This window comes from Mesoplodon mirus, assembly GCF_964341445.2.
Source record: "Mesoplodon mirus genome assembly, chromosome: 15".
Classification (NCBI taxonomy): domain Eukaryota; kingdom Metazoa; phylum Chordata; class Mammalia; order Artiodactyla; family Ziphiidae; genus Mesoplodon; species Mesoplodon mirus.
In genome coordinates, this window is record NC_138991.1 from 33410568 (window position 1) to 33423422 (window position 12855).

Sequence of the window (12855 nt, forward strand, 5' to 3'; positions counted from 1 at the left end):
GAGATTAGACCTCCGAGCTGCCTAGACGGGTCCCGGAAGTGCGCGCCGAGGAGCAGGAGTTTCTAGTCCCCCTGGAGGCCGAGGTCGCCGACGCCGCCGACGCCGCCGGAACGCGCGGCCGGCTGAGCGAGTGAGTGCTGCGGTTCGGCGCTGGGGCGGCGGGAGAGGGTCGGGCAGGGGGGATCCCGTGGGGTCGGGGTGGGGCGCGCTGCCGGCCGGCCGGGCGCTCCCCGCGGCGGGGCCCAGTCTGCCTGCAGGGAAGACGAGGCTCCCCCGACCGCCCCCAGGCCGGAAACTTCTCAGGAAGCGGCACCTACGGCACGGGCAGCTTTCCCTACATCTGTCCTCTTCTCGCTCTCTGTCCTGAAGTGACTGCCCGTTCTTGGGTCGGGTTCTGAAGACCTTTTAGAGAAGATCCTGGCCTTGGAGCGGCACCGGGGACTGGACCCGGCCCATGGAGAAGCTGCCTGAGCAGACGTCCCCGGAGTCCCCGTGTCCGTCCCTCGAGCAGGAGCCTCGAAAGAGCAAGGGTGAGGAGAGCTGACTTAGCTGCTTTCTTTGTCTAAACTTTGTCCTTCCCACCGCGGCCTCAGATCAGATGGACGCGACTAACCGTGCGCTTAGAATTACCCTGGTGCAAGACACTGATTTTTTTTTTAACCTAAAACTCTATTACATGTAAATAAAGCCTATCACTAATGTTTCCTCTCTTCATGTGTGGAGCAGACAGACCTGCAGACCTGCAGCAGCACTGTCCATAGCACTAAGTCTTGAGGATCTGTCATTCCAGCACGTGTTAACTTGCTTGTCCTTTGAGAGGCTCAGTAAATGTTGTGTGAATAAAAGAATGAATGAACCCAGCCAAGTGTGTCCTATACCCCAAGTACCAGGAAAAGAGTGGGCTTCTCCCCCGAACCTGTCTTTCATCATTAGGGAAGACACATTTTCCACCCAGGATGTAAACTTCGAGAGGGTACCTTGCCTGTGGAGTACAGTAGACAGGCCAGCCACCTGCTGATGGAAAATGAGGTTAAACTGTAAACATCAACATTTAAATTTCAATCTACCATCCCACCATTATCTCGTATATGCTTGGCCTTTAAAAAAAGGTGGATTTGGATTATTTAATTGAGGGACAAAGGCTTAGATAATCCACATCATGGATTTTGAGATGGCTGATGTTTGGAGGATTTTTCTTTCACATATTTAGCCTTCTAATTCTGTTTTAGGCTGATTTTTAACTCAAATATTCTATTGAGTTATTATTATAAGGTTCTGAGACTAAGTTGAAAGAAAACCTAACCCCATCATCCCCGCCACCACACACCAGCTTAGAGTTGAGTTGGAATAGTTATCTGTGAGAGACTACAGGACAATAAACAATGTGGACGTTCACCTATCAACTGGGTACTGGCCCAGGAGGCCTTAGAAAGTCATATATTTGGCCTTGAAAGAATTTAGAGTAAGAAAAGAATCAGAGTTTAGGTAAGAGGGGATAGGCGCTTATCACAGGCTCCTCGCTGCTAGTCTTTCTAAGGCCAAGTGCCTTAGTTGCCATCCTAAAATATTTACTTGTGTTAGTTCACAGTGCCCACTGCATTCAGTTCATTCTCTGTAACCTGGCATTCAGGGTCCCCTGCAGTGGGGTCTCAACCCAACTTTTGTGTGTGTGTGTGTGTGTGTGTGGTACACGGGCCTCTCACTGTTGTGGCCTCTCCCGTTGCGGAGCACAGGCTCCGGACGCGCAGGCCCAGCGGCCATGGCTCACGGGCCCAGCCGCTCTGCGGCATGTGGGATCCTCCTGGACCAGGGCACGAACCCGCATCCCCTGCATCGGCAGGCGGACTCTTAACCACTGCGCCACCAGGGAAGCCCTCAACCCAACTTTAAAGTATTTATCTCAGTGTTCCCCCAGACAGACCCCTCAAGACTGGTGTGTCTGCACAAGGCAATGCAGAAAACACTTTGCACTATCCACCATTGTGCCTTTGTGTCCTTTTTTTGCGTCACTGTCCCCTACATTCTGCCTACCCAAACCCCACACATCCCAGTGTCCCATGCTTGAAACCTCAGTGCAGGGCAGCCTCCTCCCATCAGGTTTCTGAAACAGACTGGTGGCTGCCAGGAAGGAAACAAACACATGCTAGAGACGTTGATACGGAAACCTGTCGGACTTGGTGGTTGACTAAGTAATAGAGGGAAGTTGGGTGTAATCACCTTTGTTCCCTTTGCTATCATACCTCTTAAAAATCTTCACCAGTTGCTGTTAATTTTGTAACTGCCATTCACTTGGTGCAGGGCACTGCTTCTGCTCCATCGAAACTGATTATATCCAGGTTGCCAGTGGCTTAACTAATGAATCCACTGAACATATTTTTTTTAATTAAAAAAATTTTTTTTATTTTTATTTTTTGGTCTGCATTGGGTCTTCATTGCTGTGTGTGAGCTTTTCTCTCAAGTTGCGGCGACGGGGGGCTACTCTTTGCCTCAGCGCGCGGGCTTCTCATTGTGGTGGCTTCTCTTGTTATGGAGCACGGGCTCAAGGCCCACGGGCTCAGTAGTTGCGGCACACGGGCCCCAGAGCGCGCGGCCTTCAGTAGTTGCGATGCATGGGCTCAGTAGTTGCGGCGTGCATGCTCTAGGGTGTGCGGGCTTCAGTAGTCAGCGGCGCGCTGGCTCAGTAGTTGTGGCTCAAGGGCTCTAGAGCGCAGGCTCAGTAGTTGTGGCACACTGGCTTAGTTGCTCCGTGGGATGTGGGCTCTTCCTGGACCAGGGCTCAAACCTGTGTCCCCTGCATTGGCAGGCGGATTCTTAACCACTGCGCCACCAGGGAAGTCCCATCCCTAATTTTTTTTGACCCTTTAGTATTTCTGTTGACGTGATCACTGTTCCTTGAAACTCTTGTTCTTTGGTTTTGGAAGCACCGTTTTCTCCTGGTCCTGCCACTTGCCTTCTCAGGGTCTTTCCCATTCCTGTTTCTCTACTCCTTCCTTCCTTCCTTCCTTCCTCCCTTCCTCCCTCCCTCCCTTCCTTCTTTGCTGCACCACATGCTTTGCGGGATCTCAGTTCCCCGACCAGGGATTGAACCCGGGCCACTGCAGTGAAAGCGCAGAGTCCTAACCACTGAACTGCCAGGGAATTCCCTCCACCCGTTTCTTAAACATTGATTCTCCCCAAGCAGTTCTCAGCCCTCTTCCTCTTTCACCCTTGTGGGTGATCCTGTCCCCTTCTGAGACTTCAGGTTGCGCTCTGTGCTGAACCAGACATCTGTAAGTGTACTTCTGGACTCATTCTTTTCTGCCATCCCCCACCTCCCTACCTTCCAGTGACTCCCTTGACTAATTTTAGTAGGTGCTTTTCCCAAGCCAGAAAACTTGGATCATCCTCTACATTCTCCTTCCCTCTGTATTCATTTGGCCACCAAATCCTGTCAGTTTTTTCTTCAGAAAGGCCTGACTCTGTTGCCTGTCACCACCACCTCCTCATTTTAGGCTCATTGTAATTCCTTGGAGTATTGACACATCCCTGTGCTGTTGGTAATTTCCCCCACGCTTGGCTGCCCATATTATTCTCTGCCTATAGAATAAAGTCTAAAATCCTGAGTGTGGCGTATATGTCTCTTCATTATGTTTTTCAAAAAAAATTGTTCAGGGGCTTCCCTGGTGGCGCAGTGGTTGAGAGTCCACCTGCCGATGCAGGGGACACGGGTTCATGCCCCGGTCCGGAAAGATCCCACATGCCGCGGAGCGGCTGGGCCCGTGAGCCATGGCCACTGAGCCTGCGCGTCCGGAGGCTGTGCTCCGCAACGGGAGAGGCCACAGCAGTGAGAGGCCCATGTACCACAAAAACAAACAAAAAAAATTGTTCAGAGTGACTTTATTATTGTTTTTTTGTCTTTTCATTATCTGCCTTTACTCTGTTTTTTCTGCTTTATGTCCTACTTCCTGCCCACACGGAGCATACATCTCATTGAATTTCTTATCATTACTCCTTAAACTTAGTATTCCCTTTTATGTTTCTGAGCCTTAACATATGCTGTTGCTTTTGCCTGCAATTCTCTTTACCTTGTTGATGCCGATCACAGTTCAAGATGTAGCTCATTCTTTGAGGATGTCGTCCGCAGTTCACCTAGGGAGGGGTTGTCATTCCTAATTGTGCTTTGAAACAGCATTATAATCTCTTTACCAGAATCTTGCACATAGTCAGCGGTACATATGTTTGTTGAGTGATTAAATCAAACAGGAAGTATATTAGTTTCCTACGACTGCCATGACAAATTACGGCAACTGCATGGCTTAAAACAACTGTATTTTCTCATAGGTCTGGAAGCTAGAAATCCAAGAGGGCCAGGCTTGCTCTGAAGGCTCTAGGGAAGAATCCTTCTTTGACTGCTCGTAGCTTCTGGTGGCTTCCAGCCATCCTCGGCATTCCTTGGCTTGTAGCTGTATCACTGCAATCTTGCCTCCGTTGTCACATGGCCTTCTTTCCCATGTGTTTCTGTGTCTGAATCTTCCTCTCCTTTCTCTTATAAAGATTCCAGTCATTGGATTTAGGGTACACCCTAATCCATTATGATCTCATCTTAACTAATTGCCTCTGCAAGGACCCTATTTCCAAATAAGGTCACATTCTGAGGTATACATAAATTTGGGGGTGAGGGCTCTATTTGACCCAGTACAGGAAGCGTTGCTCATTTCTTCTGCTGTTAGAAGTAAATGTACTTGGGATCACACAGCTTTGTAGTTAAGCTGCTTGAAGAACTGTGTAGATTTCCCCCTCTTTAAATTAGAAGCAAATCAGTCTAGAAATGTTTTTTTAAACCTTCATCCACAGGGACACATTTGATGACCCTGTTATTCCAGAGGGCAACTGCTCTCTTCTTGGGCTTCTCTAGCTCTGTCTCAGACTGGCCACTGTCTGCAGAGGTATTCCAGAGGGTCCTGCCGTCCATCAGAGTTTGGATCCAAGTCTTTGATATTTCTTGTATAAGTGGCTCAAACCCACGAGGAGATATACCTCTCTGAATTCTATTTGAGTTTAGTCCTGAAGACTTTATAAGTGGTCAGTGCGGGGCCCTCCGTGATTTATAGATTCTTCTCTTGATGGAGTAGAACTTCCTTATAATGGATTGCTAGGAAATAATCAGGAGCATTTTAAAGCACCTAATGTGTGCAGAGTTCTTTACATAGTACTGGGGTTGGAGGAAAAGAAATGGAAGACACCTCTTATTCTAGAGGTACTTTCAAAATAAATTGAAGGGAATACACACATACAAAAAACTAAACATATTTCTAAGGAGAGGCCCAAAGTCAATGTGGTTAAATGCCACGAGGAGGGGGCAGGAACTGTATGCTTTAGAGATTCAAAGGAACGATCAATTCCAGCCGGGGGTTGGAGCAGGGTTAAGTTTGGGGAAGGAGGCTGCCTTTGATCTGGGTCTTGCAGGGTGGATAGGATTTTGATTGGTGAAGTTGGAAGGGAGGCTGATCCAGGTGGAGGAAGAAGGTCGAGCAGAGAAGGAATTGCGTGGGGAGCTAAATGTTCAGGAAACATTTCAGAGTAACCGGAGCATAGAGTAGATTGATAGAGGATGAGACTAAAGGCAGAGCGGAGCACAAGTGTGGAAAACGAATGCCACGCCAAAGAATTTAGATTTGCTTGGCAGAAATTGAAGTATGTGAGCTTTGTTTAACAGGAGGCTAGCAGATGAGCATTGCAAATCAAGGAAGAGATTCTAGTTTGTTTAGTGTGAGAGGTGATTAGGATCTGACTTTAGGATATTAGGAGTGATAACAGGAAGGCAGGGGAAAAAAAGAAGTATTGCTATGTTGTAGGTAGAAGCAATAGTACTTTTGTTTACTGAGTGGATGTGGGGACAGAGAAGAGAGTCACTGGTCATTATTTACCGCCCCCCCCCTTTTATTTTGAAAAATGTTAAGGCTACAGGAGAGTTGCAAGGCTATCGTACCAAGTACTCACACACCAGAAGTGTATGTGCAGGTTTGGGATAGGTTGATCTCAAGAAACTGGTATGAGAGCCGTCGTGTGGAAATGTCTTTTTCGATCATTGGAGATGCTGTAGCTGGTCTACGAATATCCCCCATCCCAGTAGATGGGAACACCATCCCTCCAGCTACACAACCCAGAGAGAAACTTTTGTTTCTCTCATATCCATATCCGTCAGCCAGTAATCCTGTCCATGCGACTGTCAACGTTTCTTTCCAGAATCCAAGTGCTTCTTACTACCTCCTCTGCTACCGTCTTGGTTCAGGTCGCCATCATTTCTCCCCTGGATTATCGCAGCAGCCTGGTTGGTTGTCTTGTTTCTGCAGTTGCCTCCCTCCAGCCTCTACCCAGCATGGCAGCCAGTGTGATCCTGGTAAAGTGTCAGCTCTTGTCTTCCTCTAGTCAGAACCCTCCAGTGGCTTCCCATCTCACTCTGAAATAAACCTCTTACAAACCTGTAGCCTACAGGGTCCTGTGTTCTCTGATCCCCCTTCTATGTCTCTGACCTCAGTTCTCACTCCTCTCCCCCTTGCCCATTCTCCTCCAGTCACAGTTGCCTCTTTGAACACCCAGGGTCTCACACTTGCTATTTCTTCTATGTGTAATGCTCTTTCCCACATGTCCTTATCCTTCAGGTCTTGGCTTAAATGTCATTTTCTTAGTCCTCCTTTGACTGTGATATTTAAAATTGCAACCCTTTTGCCCACTGGCCCCTGGCACTCTAATCCTTGTTCTTTGCTTTTTTCCTTTATAACACTTTTATGACCTTTTAACAGTATGTAATCGACATAGTTTACTATCCATCTCCCTTAGTAAAATGAAAGGTCTTTGAGGATTTTTGTGTTTTGCTTACTGACGTATCTCAGAGTCTGGAACTATACCTGGCATGTTGTTAGTGATCAATAAAACGTACTGACTGTTACATGACTTAAAGATGAGGAGTATTTCCAGAGCTGTAGGAAAAGGATCACCTTCGGCTTCATGGAGAAGGTGATATTGAACAGGGCCTGAGAGCAGTGAGATTGACATTCTCGACTACGTTGGGCAGGCTGTCAAATCTCGGGCAGTGGGCCAAATAAAAGGCACATTCTCTACAACATCTCAGCCTTCACATACTATGACTAGAGTGGTTCAACAGATAGTAAAGAGGCTTTGTGTAGGGAGAAGATCAGAATGAGGCTGGAAAGACAGATGGGGGCCAGGTCAGGGAGGTAGAGAAGAAACCCTAGTCCCTGCTCCTCAGGAGCTTGCAATCTGTCTGACAAGGTAAACACACGTGCAAGGGGACGTAAAGACATTAAATCAGCAATCCATTCACACCTGGTAGTATAACTAACATCGAAAAGATAAGAAATAAAAAGTGTTGACGAGGACGTGGAGAAAAGGGAACCCTCGTGCACTGTTGGTGGGAATGTAAATTGGTGCAGCCATTATGGAAAATGGTATGGAGGTTCCTCAAAAAATTAAAAATGGAACTACTATGTGATCCAGCACTTCTGGGTATTTATTCAAAGGAAAATAAATCATTCTCTCGAAAAGATATCTGCACCCCCAGGTTCATTGCAGCATTACTTACAATAGCCAAGACATGGAAACAATCAAAGTGTCCATCGATGGATGAATGGATGAAAATGTGCTATCTGTACACACAATGGAACATTATCCAGCCATAAAAAACATGGAATTCCTGCCATCGCAACAGCATGGATGGACTTTGAGGACATTATGCTAAGTGAAATAAGTCAGAGAAGGACAAACTGTATGACCTGACTTGTATGTGAAATCTGAAAAATCCAAACTCATAGATACAGAGAACAGATTGGTGGTTGCCGGAGGCGGGGAGTGGGGAGTGGGAGAACTGGATGAAGGGGGTCCAAAAGTACAAACTTACAGTTATAAGGTGAATAAGTCCCAGGGATATAAGGTACAGCTATAGTTAATAACACCATGTAGTATATTTGGAAGTTGCTTAGAGAGTAGATCTTAAAAGTTCTCATCACAAAAATATTTGTAAGAAAACCAGTACCCAAATTGAATGTACGGAAGATGAGGTCATATCTGGAGGTGGAGAACAAGTGTAAATATGGTTCTGTGAGACCAGATACTTATTAAATTCCTTAAAGACAATGACCATTCCCTACTAAAATCAGGGTTGCATATGTTTTAGACTTTCACTGCTGATGGAAATGATACTACATTGGATATTCCTCAGCACCCCCTTCTTCCAGAAAGATCCCCCTAAAAAGAGGGCCTTCTTTCTGTAATATCACTTCACTTCAGTAAGCCACATTTAATAAGTAAAACTTGAGAAATGTATTATAGTAAACAGGAGATGTTTTTCTAAGGTCTCCCTTAGATACAGCTAGGGTGCAGAATTTTTTGTTTGTTTGTTTTTAAATTTTTGGCCGCATCGCGTGGCATGTGGGATCTTGGGTCTTAGTTCTCTGACCATGGATTGAACCTGCGCCCCCTGCATTGGAAGGTAGAGTCTTAACCACTGGAATGTCGGGCAAGTCCCCAGAATTGGTTTTTGTATGTTCTCTTAGAGTTGAAATAGATTTGGAAGTATTTCTCACTACCCCGTGCTTCATATTTTAAACAACTTTTCCCCCTATTCTCCCCTCCCTCTCGCAAACCCTCCCAGTTTGTACCATTTCTAAAAGATGCATCTAAGGTCCGAGTATGTCATGTTCATGAATGAGCATGTGAGCATCTGTGTGTAGAGAGAGGCTCTCAACAGGAGTGAGGAAGGTGCTGGTGTGCGATTACAGGAAGGGAGCCTTCCCTGTTACCACAGTGACAACGCATGTGACCAGGGTACCATGTGGACAGAACCTCTGCGTGAGGTTCTTTTATTTATCCGTTCAGTCCCTGCCCCTCCCCACACAGAGCCCCCAGCATCACCCTTCCTGTGTTCTGAGATAATCCCACTTCCCTCAAACTCTGCTTTCCTATTCTGCTAATTCCAGTGTATCTGTCTGGTCAGGGACTTCATATATAAATCCTCACTTTAGTTTCCCCACCACTTTCTCCAAATCTGCTCAGCTTGTATCCATCTTTTCCTCCTATTGTGAGGCCATTTCTCGTACTTTTCTGAACCAGATACCCTGGAATACTTTGATCATCCTGTTTCCTACAGGGAATTTTTATTGTTACATATACTTTTTTTTGTATTTTCTGTCAGATGGTGAGACCTGGCCTGAGGATCAATTAATTACAAAGCAGAAAACTCTTGAAGTAGGGACACAGCCACATGAAGGAGAGGAATCTGAACGAAACAAACATGCGGGACCCTATGGGTATGGACAGAATTTTGGTCATATCTCGGACTTTATCCGACAGCCACACATTCTTATGGAAGAAAAATCTCAAATGTGCAACATTTGTGGCAAGCTATTCAGATGGAACACATACCATATTTAGCATGAAAAAATCCACACACGGGAGAAGCCTTATGAGTGTCATGAATGTGGAAAAGCCTTTGGCCATAGTTCAAATCTCATTCAGCATCAAAGAATCCACACCGAGGAGAAACTCTACGAATGCGGTGAGTGTGGGAAGGCCTTCCGGCGCAGCTCACACCTCATCCAGCATCAGATCATCCACACGGGGGAGATGCCTTACATGTGTCATGAGTGCGGAAAAGCTTTCAGTCGGAGCTCAAGTCTCCTTCGACATCAAAGAATCCACACTAGGGAGAAGCCCTATGAATGTACCGAATGTGGGAAGGCCTTCAGCCAGAGCTCAAATCTAACAGAACATCGGCGAGTTCACACCAGAGAGAGACCATACAAATGCAGCGACTGTGGGAAAGCTTACAGTCGTAACTCACACCTCATCGAACATCAGAGAGTCCATACAGGGGAGACTCCTTATGACTGTAATGAGTGTGGGAAAGCTTTCAGTAGGAGTTCACTCCTTATCAAACATTATAGAATTCACACTGGAGAAAGACCCTATGAGTGTAGTGAGTGCGGGAAGGCCTTTAGTCGGAACTCCCACCTTATTCAGCACCAGAAGACTCACAGTGGGGTAAAACCTTCTGAATGTAAAGAATGTGGGAAAACCTTCAAGTACAATTCATACCTTATTGATCACCTGGGAATCCATTCACGAGAGAAACTGTGAATGAAGTGAAGGTGATAAAGCCTTTGGTTGGAGTTCAGCTCTTAGCGAACATCAGAGAACTCGTGCTGGGGAGAAAACCTTTGGCTGTAGTGAATGCAGACGGCCTTCAGTCCTAGCTCAACTCTTACTAAGACCTGAAAATCCACATAGTGGACAGATCTCATAGACGTGTTCAGTGCATAAGTACCTTTAGACAGAGTTCCCGCCTTACTCAGCATTAGCCAGTTTGCTTTGGGGGAATGATGGGTATGGGGAGAGCCTTGCTATGTGTCAGAGAGGGGCACGAAAGGGGCGTCATGTGACACTACAGAAGGAATGACTAAAGTGGAAGCTTAAGTTAGCACTACTTTTTATTTGATTTTGAGGATCTACATCAGAGGGAGATTCTGTGGTTTTTTTTTCACATCTCCATAATCTTCCACCAAAAATGGAATGGGTTAGATCCATTCCAGGGAAGAAAGAATCAGGGCATTCTGGATTCAGACTCATAGATCAGGAAAGCTGCAGTGTGACCTTTGAATCCAATAGCTTTCCTTGTATCTCATCTGTCCTGTTGGTTGTAACTATACATGGAAGTGGCTCTTGGGTCTTCTTGGACCAGCATTTTCCCTCCTCAATGTCCTGCAGACTCCTGAATCTCTTTTTGTTTTATATTTTATAGATGCTTTTAATAAATGGGAAAATTTTCTAAGCCCAATAATTTCTCAGTATAACATGTCATGGGCTTTGTGATTTGTCAACTCTGGTAGGCTGAAGTGCATGTGTCAGATTTCCCTTTCTTGTATTTTTCGGTTTGTGTGGTCTACAAGGGAGATTCTTGGGAGAGTTGGAGGGCAGAACAGAAGCAGCAGTAATTTTGTAGCTCACACATGTCACTGCTCTGCTGACTCACCTCACTGGAGCTGGACATGAAACTAGTCTACCTTCCCTAGGATTCTTTTTTGCCTTTACTGGGCCGTGGTTTTCCTTCTCTGATTGAATCCTAGTCATACACATGCTTACTATCCTATGAGAAGTACACATTTATTTCAAGTTTAGGTAGAGAGAAATGGTTAGCTTCTGGCTGTTTTTAAAAAAGAACCTCAATAATAAGCTTCAAGATTTCCTATCAGGAAAGCTACTGTTCAGACTCCTTTATAACAAAACTTCCATTATAACCTGAGGCAGAGCCTCACTGCCGTGTAATTATCGAGGGAAAAGTTTGCAAAGTAGTTGAATAGTGTGACACATGACTGACTGATAAAATTTTAAAACATCAAAAATTTGAGCACCAATTTATCAGGAATATTTTAATCATTAAAGGAGATTCCCAAAGTACCTCTAGCAGGCAGTATAGTTTAGATTTATTCTAGGCGTCTGAGAGAAATATCTACTTTGTTGTAAACGCTTATGTTTTGATTACAAAAAATCAGATTATTTTTCCTCCTGTTAGTCTGGATTAGTGATTATCTAAAATATCAGTGAAAACTATACTTACATTGTAGACTCTTGAAATTGAAAGTTGCCTCTGTCTTGTATACCTTTCCCTGCCTGGTCTGGTGCTATGCACACAGGTGTTCAGTGGCTGTGGAGTGAATCTGTTTATTGGAAGCTGAAGTCTTCCTGTTTGTCTCCACGCTTCTCTGCACTCCCCCACCTTCCTCCTCTGTTCCTGTAGGTGATTATCACACTATACAAGGGTCACCTTGCCATCTGGACACCCTGAGTAGACTCTGTGAAGCCAGGTCTGAGCCCTCAGCCAGTGGGCCCCCTTACTCCATCTGGCATGTGACCCTCTTCGAGTCCCTTCCACCCCCTCATACCACAGAAAGGGCCCTTTCCTTCTGTGGGGTCTGAGAAGCTTCTGGAATAAGGCAGGGCTTGATGAGTGGGGTCTAAAGGCCAGGTCGGATTCTGACTGGCCGAGAAGGGCACCCCAGGACAAGGTAAGTGTGTGGAGTCACGTGCCAGGCCTCAAGAGCGGAGGTGTCCCTGGGGGCCAGGAGAGGGGAGAAAAGAGTTTGCCTAGCAGTATCAAAAGCACTCAAGTGGGGCTCTGGTTCTTTAGGCACAAATATTACTAGTGGACAGAGTAGTTCATCAAGCTGTTAGAGCTCAGGTGAACACGAGGGTGACCAGCTCATCCCAGTATGCCAGGACTTACCCAGCCTTAACATCGAACATCCCACATCCAGTAAAATGCTCAGTCCTCCGCAAACCAGGAGGGTGGATCCCCCGAACCCATCGTGACCTCATTCCCCCACCTCTCATGGCTCCTAGCTGCAGCAGGACCCAGTAGAGCAGAGATTCTCAGCTTGGGTTGCCTACTGGAGTCACCTGGGGAGCTTTCAAAGCACTGGAGCCTCAGTCTCTGAGGTTGTGTACATTTGGTATGGGGTATGGCCTGGACTTTGGGGTTTTGTAAGCTCCCAAGTAATTCTAATGTGCAACCAAGGTTGAGAATCTATACAGGAGAAGTTATCAATGCTTCACAGGTGCTAGGAGGACACAAAGAGACCACACAGGATCTGGTGGCTTAGGCACTGAGGGCTGGCAAGAGGGCTAGGCTGGGAGTACGGAGAGACTCCGGGGCCTGTGTGAGAGGAGACAGACAGGGTGTCCCAGGCCAGGTGGAAGGAGCGGTGGGAGGGACTTGTGCTGGGGGTGGAGCCAGCTACTGGGTGGGCGCCCTCAGGGCCTGCTCATTGCCAGGTCTGGTTCTGCCCTGTGCAGTAAAGCTAT

At 46.5% G+C, this 12855-nt stretch overlaps 1 protein-coding gene across 1 annotated transcript in view; it reads left to right on the forward strand.

Annotated features, from left to right (window-relative positions):
• Nucleotides 1–241: 241 nt before the first annotated feature.
• TMEM225B (transmembrane protein 225B) overlaps nt 242–12855 on the forward strand; it is a 29257-nt gene continuing 16643 nt past the window's right edge. The window contains exon 1 of the mRNA XM_082644018.1: nt 242–530. The gene's annotated coding sequence lies outside the window, so the exon portion shown is untranslated. The remainder of the gene's footprint in view (nt 531–12855) is intronic.